The 16,011-nt window shown below is 42.3% G+C and overlaps 1 pseudogene; it reads right to left on the reverse strand.

Moving 5' to 3' along the window:
• Positions 1–891: 891 nt before the first annotated feature.
• On the reverse strand, positions 892–2,284 carry LOC129677922 (DNA-directed RNA polymerase II subunit GRINL1A-like; annotated as a pseudogene).
• Positions 2,285–16,011: the final 13,727 nt, after the last annotated feature.

Raw genomic sequence — 16,011 nt, forward strand, 5'->3', positions numbered from 1 at the left:
TGAGTGCATCTCAGAACTCCACGCAACCGTGGGTGCCATTCTTTAGACTGTTCCCTCCATTTCCAAAGAGAGGGAACCAGGTCAGGTCCCACTAGTTTATTTTAAGTGCCTGGCATTACAAAGTATTTTACCAGAAGGAATGTAACCAAAGCTGTTTGATATGAGTAAGAAAAAAAAAAAACAATTATCTTAAAAACTGTGCTCTACTCACATAAAATATCAGACCAGTGCACAACACACTGCAAAACTGTAAAACAATACAGTCACACAATGTTCAAATATTAAACTGTTCAAGCACATGAAGATCATCTTCTGAAAGACAAACTGGGCTCTTATTTTGTAGCTACTTTTGTGTAACTTTAAAAACGTTGTCTCCTCCTGCTATTCCAACCAAGGACTATGCATGGAGACAACCTAAGACCCCTGCACAGATGTAGCCCATGGCAGTTCAGTATCCAAGTGGGTTCCATTGTAATAGGAACAGGGACTGTCTCTGACATGAACTGATTGGCCTGCTCTTTAATTACCTCTCCCTGAGGGGGAAGCAGCATTCCCAGGTCACAGAAGAAGACACTGCAGCCATTCCTGATGAGACCTAATTGACTAGGATCAGAAGGAAGGAAAAGAAGTCCTCCCCTATCAGTAGACTTGGGGAGGGGCATGCATGCAGAGGGTGGAGGAAGGGAGGGATTGGGACGGGAGGTGGGAGGGAACCACAACCACGGGGGGGATACAAAGTGAGTAAAGTGTAATTAATAAAGAAAAATAAAAATTAAAACAAACATAGAAAAAAAAATCGCTGTCTCTCAACAAGGTGTGACACCGATCTTGATACTTGTTAGGAAGTTGGATGTGAGACAGTAACAGCTTCTGCTCTCTCAGAGCTTATCTTCAGCACTCATCCGAGGACTGCGCACCACCCTCTTCCCTCACTTCTCGTGTCTCCCTGAAGACTCCCCTTCTGGATTGTAGCTCTATATGTTAATATTCAGTTTCTCGGCTAGTTCTGTGCTGCGAGATTTGCCTGCATCTCCTCGTAATTCAGCTTCTGCTCTTTCGGCAGGGCCAGAGACTCCTCTATAGAGAGCAGCTGTGAAGGCAGATGGTGGAGAAGAAATGTGCTGCTGTCATGTCTTCAAGATGCTGCCTAACCCCGCGTCACTGTCTTCTGAGGAAACAGGAGACTCACCCTTCTGACAATGATTTGGTGAGTCACTCTGTTGAGTGGGAAACACATTGGTCTTAAACTTACAAGGAGGCGCCACTGGATTTCTGGCTCGCATTTCTAGCACTTCCTTATGAGGCTTCCTAGGAGCCTTGCTCTGGAGTCCTGGAAGGTTGTCAGCACTGGTGTTTTCTTCTGAGGGTTCGCTCTGCTCTGCGATTGTGATCTTTTGCAATTTAGTGATAAACAGACCGTCAATGTTGCTGAAAATATCCTCCGCTGAACTTGAAACAGGGCACTAGGAGAGACTTAACTTCAGAAGAGGGTGCCCTCACTCTGCTGCTAGAAGCTGGGCCTGTGGTCACGGTTCAACCAGCCTCTAAAGTCTCTTCATTCCCTTTGTGAGAGAGATGTGCAGGTCCAAGGGTTGCTGAGGTTGCTTTAGATGATTTAATGTCTGCAGAGGAACATTCAGGAACTAATAATAAAGCATCAAATACCAGGTCAGAATTCTGGGCCTTGTCTACATCAGCAAGACTCTGTGGTTGCTTTTGCCTCAGCTTACAGTATACACTCACAGGAAGAAACAGTTTCCTTCTCCCTCCAACTCTTCACGCTCTGCATTGGCAGCCTTCAGTTTGGCACTAGTGTCTGAGATCTTTTTACGTTTGTTGGGCAGTTTGCAAATGAATTTTTTATGGCACAAAAGTCTCTCCTGGCTCCTCAACCTCTCCCGCAGCTCTGATGAACTGCGCCTCCCCATGTCCTCAGGGGTGGGGGTCTCGAAGCCTTGGGGCAGCAAGCAGGCAGGGTTCCCTGCGGAGCACACGCCATCGCCAGCAGCCACTCTGGCAGACAAGCAGGAGTTACCAGTTTCCCGGAAGCCTGCTATACTTTGGGGGGGGGGGGTTGCCCAGCCTGAATCATTGCTGTCTAATTGAAACTATGTCTTTATATCCTAATAAGTATCTTTATTTTTTTTCTTTATACCAATTTAATGGGTCAAGGTTGAGTGATTGTACTCACAATAGAACACTATGAAGACAAAAACAAGAATTAACAACTGTACCTGTCCAGTTCATCACCTTTTTGTATCTTTGTTCTCTGGCTTATTAACATTTTTGCTAGGTTCTGGTTGTTTTCCATTAGAGCTAGTATAAGTGGTGTAAAGCCATCCTGCAGAGAAAAAAAATTATAACTCTCAGAACTCTCTTACGGATAGTGGAAAATCACATAGAAGAAGCAGTGGAGCTCACTCTGCTGAGGCTCAGGGAGCCCCAGCCTCACCCTTTCCCATACATTGCTCAGCCTTTGCACAGCCTTTGCCAGCCTTGAGCCACCCCCAACCATGTCTTCCTGACACTCATTCAAGCATAAGCTGGATGCCTGAGTTTCATATCTACCCTGGCATTCACATGGTGAATTCACATGTGATTGCTCTGAGCTAACCAAAGCTTCTTGAGGATGGAGCTGTGTCCTTTACCTCTACTGCCCCAAACATTAAATCATGGTAGTGCTGGTATAGTGTTCTTGAGGAATGTATACAAGTTACAGGTAGAAGGCAAAACCATGACTCTTTTTTGTGAGCTGATAAACAGGAGCATGGTGAGACACAGCTCAGCTCAAAAGAACACAGACTGGGAATAGAACTTATGGTCAGGTAAATTGTTTAATAATCACACTTTTATGCTATGTGCAAATTTTAAATAAACAAAGTGAACCAGATGGGAGAGACAATAAAACAGACTTCTTAGAACTTGGCTGATAATTATTATTACATTTTAAGACTGAAATAAAGGAAAATTTAGAAATTATGACTATGGTTACATTCATATTTCTCAATTTAAATTTAATCATTGGATTAACATTTTATGTCTTATCAAAGGCAAAGGCTTTCGAAATGATACTGGAACAGCACAAAGAACAAGTAGAACAATATAAAGAAAAAAATTAAGGTTGGAAACAGGACATAAAACAAGAGACAAAAATTACAGAACAGAATAAACAACGGAAAGATAGGACAGAGATTTTAGAAAAGATACTGGAACAGCACAAAGAGCAACTAGAACAATATAAAGAAAAAAATTAAAAGTTGAAAGTGAGGCATAAAACAAGAGATTCAAAACAAACAACAGAGAGATAGGTGTGAAATATGGGTACAGACCTTAAGAGAAAAGTTTGGAATACTAAGAAAATACTCGGGCAGAAGCTAAAGATAAAAATAAATAAATTCAAACAAAGGTGGTTAGAAAACAAACGTTGGCTTATCCAGTCAGTATACAACAGAGACCAGCAGATGATGATCATCCACAGGATTATCAGGAAACTGAATGGTGTCCTATGGAAATGCTAGATCTGAGGAAATTTAAGTAACGGGTCACTCATTTTGGAATGCATTCACCATTTGTAAAACAAATGCTGACTTCCTGGTCAGTCAGAAGTAGAGTAATCCCCAAGTACTGGGAGGATATGGCAAAGGCAATATTAGAACCTGGGCCATATTTACAATGGCTTTCATGGTGGAGAGAAGAGGCTAGAGAGCTAGCACACAAAAATAGAGCCAGAGGTGTTGGTGTTTCTAAGGAACAGCTGCTTGGTGATGGCCAGTATGCTGACACAGAGATACAAGCTGTAGTATAATGAAGAAACCTTAGCATTATGTCGCCTAGCAGCCTTAAATGCCTGGGACAAGGTTGAGGAAACAGGGAAAAGGTTGAGCCATTCTCTCAGGTCATACAAGGCCCAAGAGAAACATTCACTAACTTTTTGCAAAGATTGACTTCAGCTGTGGATAGAAGTATACAGATCCACTAGCTAGAAAGGCACTAATAAAATTGTTAGCTTTTGAAAATGTTAATTATGAAAGCAAAGAGGCAATAAGGCTTTAAGAGCAATATCAGCACCAGTAGATGAATGGATTAGAAATATGATTGAAGGCGGGGGGAGTTAATACAACCTGGAGAGGACAGGAGTTCCACAAGGACCAAATATATCTGGGCACAGGGGTCTTTTATGAGACTGTTTCTCCAAACAAGGACCATGAATGGATGCAACCTAGAGCCTCTGCTCAGATGTAACCCTTGGTAGCTCAGTATCCAAGTAGGTACCCTAACAAGGGGAACAGGGACTGTTTCTGACATGAACTCGATGGTGGGCTCTTTGACCTCCCCCCTCCCCTGCCCTGGGAGGAGTAGCCTTGCTAGGCCACAGAGGAGGACTTTGCAGCCAATCCTGAAGACACCTGATAAACCAGTATCAGATGGAAGGGGAGGAGGTTCTCCCTTATCAGTGGACTTGGAAAGGGGCAGGGAGGAGATGAGGGAGGGAGGGTGGGATTGGGAGGGAAAGAGGGAGTGGGATACAGCAGGGATACAAAGTTAACAAACTGTAACTAATATTAAAAAAAAATAAAAATTTTAAAAAAGATACGATACCCAGATGTGGGGAAAGGCATACAAAACAGGTAATAGATCTGCACAGCATATGTAATCTCACACCAAACACAGAAATTGCATTGTTGAGCTGTCAAAATGCATTCAGCTCAAAAGTTATTCTCAGGAAGTATACAACTATAAATAAAAGCAAATTGGAATAATTTAATCATAAAAAAAAAAGAAATATGATTGACATCAGACCTCACTCACCCAGTATGACCTTAATAGGGGAAACTACCCCTGAAGATTTTTGGAAATGTCTTAATTATGGTGGGTGAAGTTACAATGAAGAAAATTACAAGGAAAACCAAAATAATTCAAAATGGGAGCCTATACTTCCTAGAATATGCAGAAGATATGGTAAAGGTAGACATTGGCCTAATGAATGTAGAGCAGTGACAGATAAATGGGGTAATCCTTTATCCAAAAAACGTCCAAGGAGTCCTCTCAAAAGCTCCAATACAAGACAGGGATACTCCTTAACAAGAAAATTAAACACCACTGCTTTAAGAATAAACATTAAAAAACTAGACAGTGCGGTCAGAGCAAGTTCTATAGATAAATCAAAAAAAAAAAAACAGGAAGGGAACAAAAGACAAATATATTGGCAAACCTCTATAAATGATCAAAAGCCAAAGTTAAACATAATTTTAAATAACATTGAAATTGAAGACATGGTGGATACTGAGGCTGATGTCACAATTATCACTCCAAAATCCCAGCCCCTAGATTGGCCACTTCAGGAGATGGATATCCAATTCCAAGGAGTTGGAACTTTATCTAAAGTAAAATAAAATGTCAGATGGTTTAAATGTACAGGACCAGAAGGTCAAACAGGAAAATTAAGGCCATACGTGGCTGAGATAGTCATAAACTTATGGGGAAGAGATCTGTTACAACAATGAAAAACCCATATTAACACCCCCCCAATTTCAGAGGCAAGCCAAAAATCAGGTAATACTCCTGATAAAGAAGTTAAAAATTATTTTAAAATGCCATGAAAAACAGTTACAGACTGTCCAGGTTGTCCATAAACAAAATACAGCAGAGGCCGTCTTTTCAACTGCCTGTTGGGAAGACACTGCTGATAAAACAACCCATAGATGTACCACCTAAGGTGGCTACTGACCAACCTATTTGGAGAAAGGAAAAATTAAAGGGGAATCCTTGAATCAAAATAGAGAATCTTCAGAGCAATCCAATCTGATACTTACAATAACGTTGAAACAGGTGGTTCCAGATGAGAAAATTCCACAGAGGCTTGAAGATATTACAAAATGGCAGCCCATTGAGATGCTGGAGAGAAAGTCTTCAGCTATAAGCCAACTTTGTCAGACTGGATATTACATATGTATTCTTAAGGTTCAATTACTAGATGAAGATCTATATGCTAGAGTAGAAATGCAGATCCTGTTTAATGTTACCTTGAAATAGGGTCATACAATGACTGGTGTGCTCCATTTTACAAAGTTTGGAGAACTGAAATACATGCACCATGCCATAGATTCATATTCAGAATTCCAATGGGCTTTTGCTTTAAATTCTGGAGAGCATTTGTTAAGAGATTATGAATGTTTGGAGATGCCCTTGCAAATTGGGACTGATGGTGCTTCAGCATGTATATTCATTAGAATTCAACAATATTTAGACATTATGACATGAAGCCTGTTACAGATATAACATATAATCTTACAGGTCAAACAATTATGAAAATATGTAACAGTAATTTTAAAAAGATGGTCATAAAATAGAAGGGACATCCCCAAAAATAGATTAAATAATTATTTATCAATTTTAAAATGTTTAAATGAAATAAGTAGCACATCTGCTAAGAAGCAATGGAATTTAGAAAGGACTGCTAAATTACAGCGGCATATAAAAGTCCTAATTCCAAAATGGAGAACAGGGAATATGTTACAGTGGGAAAGAGGTTTTGTGTATATTCATACAGGAGAAGAAAATTTATGGATTCCATCAAAACTAATAAAAATAAAAAATGACAGGGGAAAACCACCTGAAGATACTGACCACACATAAAAAGAGAGAAATCAAGAAGACCAAACACAACAAGTAACATAAATTGCTGATCCCTTCACATGGGAACAAACTCTGAAACTGACTGAGACATAAAAATGTCTCCAGCCAGAACTTCAATATTACATAGCCAATAAATCCTTGGCTACAATATCCTCAGATTTTATTGTGCCATTTTTTAAATAGATAAAATTGGTTTATAGTTTGCTTTCATCCTGCACATCTCATACATTTGTAATTTTAAGACTGTATAATGCTTGTAAAAAAATCATATATTTGCAGAACAACAGGACTAGACACCAGGGACACTGGGTCAAACCTGACAGAATCCTCCTTCCAGCACACTGAGACATTGACACATCTGTTCTAGCATCTTACATGTTCCAGCATTCTGCTTGTTCCTTCCTCAACTGCTTCAATTGCTGTTTCTTTTCAAAGCCTGCTCCCAAGAGAGCTTTGAAGAAAGCTACTAATCTCAATTGATCCAGCATTTTAGACTGTTCCATACAGGACTTCCATTAAGTCTAAAATTTCTCAACATTCAGTGACTGGACCACAAATGTTAATGCTTCCATAATTAACAATTTTTCCCAATTTCCTTTGGGCTCCCTAACAGGATTTCTGCAGTCCAAAAAGTCAGCTAGGAAAAATTCATGAGAACATTGTCCAATTTCCTTTAAGGGGAGTTAGATAGGTTTTTAGTGGTTTTCTATGGTTATGAATGTTTATTGTCATTGGGAGATGGTTATAAATTATTAATGGTCTTATTCAGAGAGAAAACAAGGTTAAACTGAGAGTTTTCTCTCTTTTTCTTTATCTTTATTTCTTAGATAAGGAGAAAGGGGGTTGAAAAGAAAGAAAGGGGAATACAGGGATGTCTTATTGGAATAATAAGACAAAAGGTAGATTATTGAATCTACTCAACTTAAGGCTTTATTTGTCATTCTCAAATAAGGTTATTTTATTTTGTATATTGATGCAAAATAAGTCTATTTTTAATACATTGGTAAATTTTGGTATATTGATACAAACTCAAGGTTACTTCCAATACTTTTAAACTGCTATTACAAACTATTAATTGCTAGTTAATCAACTCATAACCATGATATAAAGATAAGTAAGTCTTCAAAAACCTCGGAGACCTACAAAATATGGCATTTAAAATGTTTTCATTGTTTTAAAGATTCTTTGACAATGGGACATGTCATCTCCTGGCAGCACCCAGCCTACCTCAAAGAAGATGAAACTCCATATGGAGATGGCTTCAAATTTGGCAAATGAGCCAACCAGGCAAAAAGAAAACACCCTTGTTTCTCAACAGACAGATTTCTGTCAAAAATGGGCAACCTTTAATGCAGGACAAGTCCACTGCCAAACTCTCCCAAGACAGGGTAAGCAAGTCTTAAACAGTTTCTGCTTCACATATATGTCTGTCAACTATATTGAGCCAAAAAGCTGAAGATGATGCTCCAACATTATAAGAAGTTTTGGGTGACTGTTCAGGCAGCAAACTGTCTCTATCTTTTTTTTTTGGAAGCTGCTCACATGTACTTCCTATTTACTCCAGTAATTAATCTTACTCCTTCTCAAGTCTCTGGTGGGGCTGAAGACCAAATAGTCATATTTCCACAATTAAGCTTAAGTTGTTTAGAATTTAAGAAAAGGTTTTCATATAAATAATACCAATAAGGAAAAAAGTTAATTTAGATATATAACTCTAAATTTGTCAAGATAGGATAATCAAATAATTTCTCCTAAGTTGCCAAATGCAACATAGACTGGACATTGCACATGTAAATCTTTCCTAATAGTTTTCATAACTATTTTATAATTATTATTGTATTGAAAGAAAATGAGCCTTTTATTGGACTTAAAGAGGGAAATGTTGGTGTAATGTTCTTGTGGAATGTGTACAATTTACCCTTGTTCAATAAAATGCTGATTTCTCTACCCCACTCTCTGGTTTGAATCTTCACATTGCATTGTGATGTTTATTCTAAGCACCCTGTCTCAAGTTTGTGTAAATATGCCACCATTTGTTCTCTGTATTTTCAATAAAACAACCAGCCAATGCTGAGCATGGAGAGAATAGGGTGGGACATCCTGGTTGAGAGGGGAGGAGAAGGAAGCAAGTGGGAGGAGTCAGTGATGGGAGATCTGCAAAGGAGGACTTGGAACCAGGAGGAGAGATGAAAGGGACCTAAGATGTAACTAAAAGCAAGTATAAAGTGGGAAATCTGAATGGGAGGAAACTATGTGGGTTTGGAGGTTTCAGAAGGAATAACTATTGCCCAGCACTGGATTAATTAAACAAATCCTAATCCCTGTGTATTGGTTTGGGTATATAGCTGGTTCAAGAATAGCTGTTGTTTAACTAAAAGATAAATCAATAATAAATATTAAAAACCCACAACACAGTAGTAAAACTTGTCAGTATTTCCCTTTGTGATGAGGTAAACTCTAGAGCAGGATTTAATCCTCCATATTCCAAGGAATATTTACTTTTCCAGAATACCATGCCTCACATAAACACCATGTTCATCTGTTAGAGAAATATTATGAGCCTGAGCAGAAAATGCTCAATTTGGAAGAAATATCATGGCATGCCTAATCCTTCGCACACAGTGCTTTAGTGGCAAATGTTCACATTTCAGTGACACATGACTGACAGCATTAGAGAAGCACCTGCATTCTCACCAGACTGTGAAAAAACTCATTAGACTCTACTGATGGTATCAGGAACCCAGAGCAGACACTCTGTTTCGAGTGGTTCACTAAGACATGGGTTGTGAATTATGACACAGGTATCAATTGTACTCTTATGGCTTATGAACAAAGGATCTGTGTTATTTTTCCAACTACAAGAAGATGTATTTCTTACCTTTAAGAATTCTCCCTGGAGATTGAGGTGGGGCAAGATGGTGGCACCGGGAGGACTCTCATTCTGAGCAGCAGCACAGCAGGATTGGCATAGTGACCAGCAAGCAGAACTCACAGCCATAAAACATAAGTGATTGTGTTTCACAGATGAGAGGATACCCCACGGTGGGGGATTCAATCAGCTTTAACTCACCCGGCTAAACCACGAAAGAGACCCTGGTTCCACCAGGTACTTGGTCCCCAGCCCAGAGCTACATGCCAGCATGATCTGGTCACTGTCCCAGACTGAACTGTGGGCCCACAACACCACAGACTGGATTTTTCAGTCGAGAGATAACCCCACGGAGCAGGAAACAATTGGAAATGACCTTAGGTCACCCAGACATCCCCTGGAAAAGACTCGGATTCCACGGGCGCCCCAGGAGCCAGCCCAGAGCCAGAGCCGGGACCCAGGCTCCTGCACAGAGCCCTGCCTGCGCTCCTGATTCGCTGCCTCAGATAGAACTGTGGGCCCCAGGGCACCAGAGACTCATTTTCACCGTTGGGTGCAAACCCACAGGGAGGGAAACGGCTAGTCTGATCTCAGAGCACTCAGTTGATACCACCACTCTGAAAAGGTCTCCGGAAAATCACCCAGTTTAGGCAGACGTCCAGGCTCCCAACGGCCAGAAAGGCAGAGCCACGGGCGCGCTTCTGTGCCTGTGGGTTCTACTTGCCACCCCAGACAGAACAGTGGTCTCCAAAGCAAAGACTGGGTGTCCCTGGCAGGAGGAAACCCCCAGCGGGGGGATCATCAGGTCTAACGCTCAGGACACCCAGCACCAAAAGACGTTCTGGACTCACGCAGACGCTAGGCTCTAGCTTTCTACTGCACGCAGGAGCGCTGTGCTCAGCCGCCATTATTGAGTTCTCCTAGGGCACTGGGACACACAGCTGCATCCACAGACCTACAAAAGCCAGAGAGCCATTACAGCAGCCCTCAGATACTGTGCCAAGGATCAACCAGTTACCCCTAGCTAGACTGACAAAACAGTGGGAACCACTGATCCTTCAAGAGGGCTGCACCCACAATACCCGGACCAGAACAGTGCCTGCAACTGACATCCCAGACAGTGACACACAGCTTCCGGTCCAGACTGAGGCACCTAGCCTCCAGACCAGAGCGGCGCCCACAGGTGCCAACTCAACCTAGGTGCACATTCTCCAGGCCCAGAGCGGAGCACTCAGCCTCTGGCCCAGACACTTGCTGGGGGCTCCTCTCACTTTCCTGGACAGAACTGTGTTGCCCCAGGATAACAGACTGAGTTTCCCTGTTGGGAGAAAACCCCACAGCTAGGGAATCGGCAGGTTCTTCAAGAGGACTGTACATGGAAAACTGTAACAGCAGCAGCTCACTAAATTTATAACGAGAAACCCAGCAGTGGGGCAGCTGTCTTGAGAATTTCTATGGGTAAGAGGAGATCCCCCACTGCCTAACAAAGACCACAGCTACTACTAAGGGCTACACACCTGAGGTGAGCAGTGGCAATTCCTGAGAAACACTGGCCATACAATGACCATAACCAAAAAGCAGAGAAGGACTCCTTCAGGAAAAATCATCTTCTGGCCAAGGGGATTCTCCCTACCTCAGGACTCCAGGAAGCACATAAACTAACAGCCAACACCTAAATCAGCCCAATGGGTAGAGGTCAGCATAAAAGCTCAACCAACAAAAGACAGAGCAATATGGCATCTCCAGAACCCAGCAATCCAGGAGCGAACAGCCCTGGAAACGCAGCATAATAGAAAATCAAGAAGATGACCTTACATCTATGCTGATGAAGAGGATAATAGAGGAAACAAATAAAATACGTAAAGAATTAGAGGAAGATACAATCAAACAGATCATGGCTATCTGTAAAGAAATGGAGGAAGTTAAAGACAAGCAGATTATGGCCATCCGTGAAGAAATACGGGAAGATGCAGCCAAACAGTTTGCAGCCTTCAGAGAAGAAATAATTAAATCACTGAAAGAAGTAATAGAAACAGAGTTGAAGGAACTAAAAGAAAAAGAGGAAAATACATTCAGACAGGTGAAGGAAGAAAACAAAACAAATCAAGACCTGAAGATAGAACTGGAAAAATTAAAGAAAACACAAATGGAGAAAATAATGGAGAGGAAGAATTTAGGGAAGAAAACAGGAACTACAGAGGTAAGCATAACCAACAGACTACAAGAGATGGAAGAAAGAATCTCAGGTATAGAAGATACAATGGAAGAAATCGATGTATCCGTCAAAGAAAATGTTAAATCCAAAAAATTCCTGACACAGACCGTCCAAGAAATCCAAGACAATATGAAAAGACAAAACCTAAGAATAATAGGTATAGAGGAAAAAGAAGACTTTATCTCACAGAGGACTCATATGCAGTATATATAAAGAACTAAAGAAGCTGAAAAGCAATAAACCAAGTAATCCACTTAAAAAATGGGGAACAGAGCTAAAGAGAGAATTCTCTGTAGAGGAATATCGAATGGCAGAGAAGCACTTAAAGAAATGTTCAACTTCATTAGCCATTAGGGAAATGCAAATGAAAACAACCCTGAGATTTCACCTTACACCCATCAGAATGGCCAAGATCAAAAACTCAAGGGACAACACATGCTGGAGAGATTGTGGAGAAAGGGGAACCCTTCTCCACTGCTGGTGGGAGTGTAAACTTGTACAACCACTCTGGAAATCAATCTGGCACTTTCTCAGACAACTAGGAATAGCGCTTCCTCAAGATCCAGCCATACCACTCCTAGGCATATACCCAAAAGAGGCTCAAGTACACAAAAAGGACATTTGTTCAACCATGTTTGTAGCAGCTTTATTTGTAATAGCCAGAAGCTGGAAACAGCCCAGATGCCCCTCAACTGAAGAATGGATGCAGAAACTGTGGTACATCTATACAATGGAGTATTACTCAGCAATGAAAAATAAGGAAATCATGAAATTTGCAGGTAAATGGTGGGACCTGGAAAGGATCATTCTGAGTGTGTTGTCCCAGAAGCAAAAAGACACACATGGTATATACTCACTTATATAAACATACAACATAGAATAAACCCACTAAAATTTGTATATCTTAACATACTAAGCAAAAGAGAGGACCCTAACTAAAAATGCTCACTCCCCATCATGAAAGGCAAAGAGGATGGACATCAGAAGAAAAAGAAAACAGGAAACAACCTAGGAACCTGCTACAGAGGGCCTCTGAAAGCCAGAAGAAGAAAACAGGAAACAACCTCGGAACCTGCCACAGAGGGCCTCTGAAAGCCTCTGCCATGTAGACTGTGAAAACAGATGCTGAGCCTGATGGCCAACTGATGGGCAGAGTGAATGGAATTTTATGTAAGAAGTGGGAAATAGTAAGAGCTGGAGAGGACAGGAACTCCACAAGGAGAGCAACAGAACAAGAAAATTTGAACACAGGGAACTTCCCAGAGACTCATACTCCAACCAAGGACTATCCGTGGAGATAACCTAGAACCCTGACAATGCAGCCACTTCTGATGAGAACTGATAGACTAAGATCAGAAAGAAGGAGAGGAGGACCTTCCCAATCAGTGGACATAGGGAGGGGCATGCATGCAGAAAGGAGGGGGAAGGGTGAAACCGGGAGGGGAGGAGGGAGGGGCTTATGGGGGGGATACAAAATGAATAAAGTGTAATTAGTAAAAGCTAAATTAAAAAAAAAAAAGAATTCTCCCTGACTCTGATATACATCTGTTTAAAAATTTTTTTAGTCTAGTTCCTTTTAAATTACTTCTTAAGGTTCTTTTTAGGAACAATATAAAGCAGAAATTAAAATATAACTAATTTATTCATACAAAGTCTGATAATCATCCATGTGTGTCACTTTAGGACAATGAAAACCACTAACCGAATGAGTGTGGGAGTGAATCTATTTAGTCCCAGCATTTGGTAGGCAATGGCAGTATTCCAGAACAACAAAAGCTACAGAGAGCAAGAGATAGAGACAGAGAGACAGAGATAGAGAGAGACAGACAGCGGCACTAAACTGCTTGCATGTTCAAAGAACAATGTTGCCCAGAAAGTTAATAAGCTGAAGTTTTCCACAGATTCCCATGATTAATGTCACCAGGTTTATAGATATTCAAAGGGACTATAATGCGAACAGGGACTGTCTCTAACATGAACTGATTGGCCTGCTCTTTGATCACCTCCCCCTGAGGGTGGAACAGCCTCACCAGGCCACAGAAGAAGACAATGCAACCAGTCCTGATGAGACCCAATAGACTAGGATCATAAGGAATGAGAGGAAGACCTCACCTATCAGTGGACTGGGGGAGGAGCATGGGTGGAGAAGGGGGAGAAAGGGTGGGATTGGGAGAGGCAGAAGAAGGGAGCTACAGGGGGGATACAAAGTGAATAAATTGTAATTAATAAAAATAAAAATTAAAAAAACTCAAGTGACAACACATGCTGGAGAGGATACGGAGAAAGGGTAACCCTTCTCCACTTCTGGTGGAAATGTAAACTTGTATGACCATTTTGGATATAAATCTGGCGTTTTCCAGACAACACTTCCTCAAGATTCAGCTATGAGAGAGGGAAGATGGCGGTGGCTAGTGTGCACCTTAGCTGAAGGGCAAAGGACCTGAAACACCAAAATTGGTGAGTGAAAGGGCTGATCAACCCAGAACAGGGTTATCTATACTTTCAGGAAGAAAGAGACTAACCATGAACTGAGTCTCTCTAGAATCAGGTCACCGGCAGACTCCTCCAGGAGTTGAGCACCAGGCACTTCCCCGCACCCAACACCCTACTCCCTCTTTGGAGGAGGCAGGAGGCGGCCAACAGAATCTGCCACAGACCACACTGTCTGTACCCCAGCCCCAGCGAGAGTTGCAGCTTCCACCAAAAAAAACCCCCCGAGATTTGGGGCTGAGAAAACCCAATCCTTTCTGGCACTCCCCTGAGAACGAGAACGCCGCCATAACCTTGCCCTGGCAGAGTGGAAGGATAGAGAGGCACACAGTGGCTTCACAGAGCCTGGACCCCAGTGCTGCCAGCTGCTCCTAGCAAACAAACTTCAGCTCAGGATTGGGATCGGGATCTGGGACTGTGGTCATTCAACACGTCCTGACACTCTCCCAGGTCCAGTGCAATAAGATCTAGCACCAAGTCCAAGCACTGGCGGCCCCTGGCAGAGAAACCCCCAACTCAGGATCGGGGACTGAGAATTCCCAACCCCTCCTGGCACTCCCCTGAGTGCACCGCCTTAAGCCTGCCCTAGTGGAGGGGAAGGACAGAGAGGCGGCCTGCCACAAGCCATAGCATCTCCTCTCCAGCACACCCAGTGGCCCCTGGCAGAGAAACCTGAATTCTGGATCAGAGGACACTCAACCCTACCTGGTACTCTCCTGGAACCAGCCGACATATACACTAGTGCCTGGCAGCTTCTGGCAGAGAGATCTGGGCCCGGGATCTGGGATTGAAGACACTCAACTCAACTCTTTCGGGTGCTACCCTGGGATCAGGCACCATAAGCCTTCCCTGGCAGAGGGGAAGGTCAGAGAGGCGGCACACAGTGCAGGTGGACACCGAGTCCTGCTGCTACAGTGCCACTGAGCTTACTGTTACCCTACACCCACATTTGCCCCAGCAGGATCAAATCAGAGAGTAGAGAGTAAGAGGAACCCCTGTGCATTCCAACTGGTCCTGCAAGGGAGTGAGTGAGCCTTCTAGGGAGAGTTTGCCCAGACCCAGGGCCTCTACGCAAGCCACCAGTCAACAGATCACTGCCACCCACACCCCTAGTGTGGGCATCATAGGGATTCTTGGGATATCAATCCCAACACTGAAGCCTCTGCCCTGCGGGACTTCCAGTGAAATCCAGGCAACAATCCCTGGATCCCAGACAGAGCTGCACACTAGTGGCCTGCAGGCCACTGCAATAGTCAGGGAATCCGAGAATGCACACTGTGCCCTCTAAAAGTGTGTGCAAATAGCACAAGCGTCACATTCCTTACTGAGGTAAAAATGAAACCACAACACACACTCCCAAACCAGTGAACCTCTCTCATCTTCCTGAAAAAAAACAGTCCAGAAAACAGAGACGATCTGAGCCTGAACTACAAACTCCAGGAGCAAACATTGAGGGTTATAGATAACCAGATGGCCAGAGGCAGACATAAGAACACACGCAACAAAAATCAGGACATTATGGCCTCACCAGCAACCCCACAAATAAATGGACAATTCAATTCACTAGATACACAAGAAAACGAATTCAAAACTATGCTTTTTTTTCCCAGCTATTAGAGGCCCATAATGATGAAATGAACAAAGCCCTCAGAGGAATAACCACAGATATCAAGATGAACAAAGTGGAAATAAATAAATAAATAAAGCTTTCAGAGAAATAACCACGAAAATTAAGGCAAACAAAGAGGAAATGAGCAAAGCTCTCAAAGAAATATCCATACAAATGAAGGCAAATAAAGAA

The sequence above is a fragment of the Psammomys obesus genome, unplaced genomic scaffold, assembly GCF_907164565.1.
Source record: "Psammomys obesus unplaced genomic scaffold, mPsaObe1.curated_primary_1811, whole genome shotgun sequence".
Classification (NCBI taxonomy): domain Eukaryota; kingdom Metazoa; phylum Chordata; class Mammalia; order Rodentia; family Muridae; genus Psammomys; species Psammomys obesus.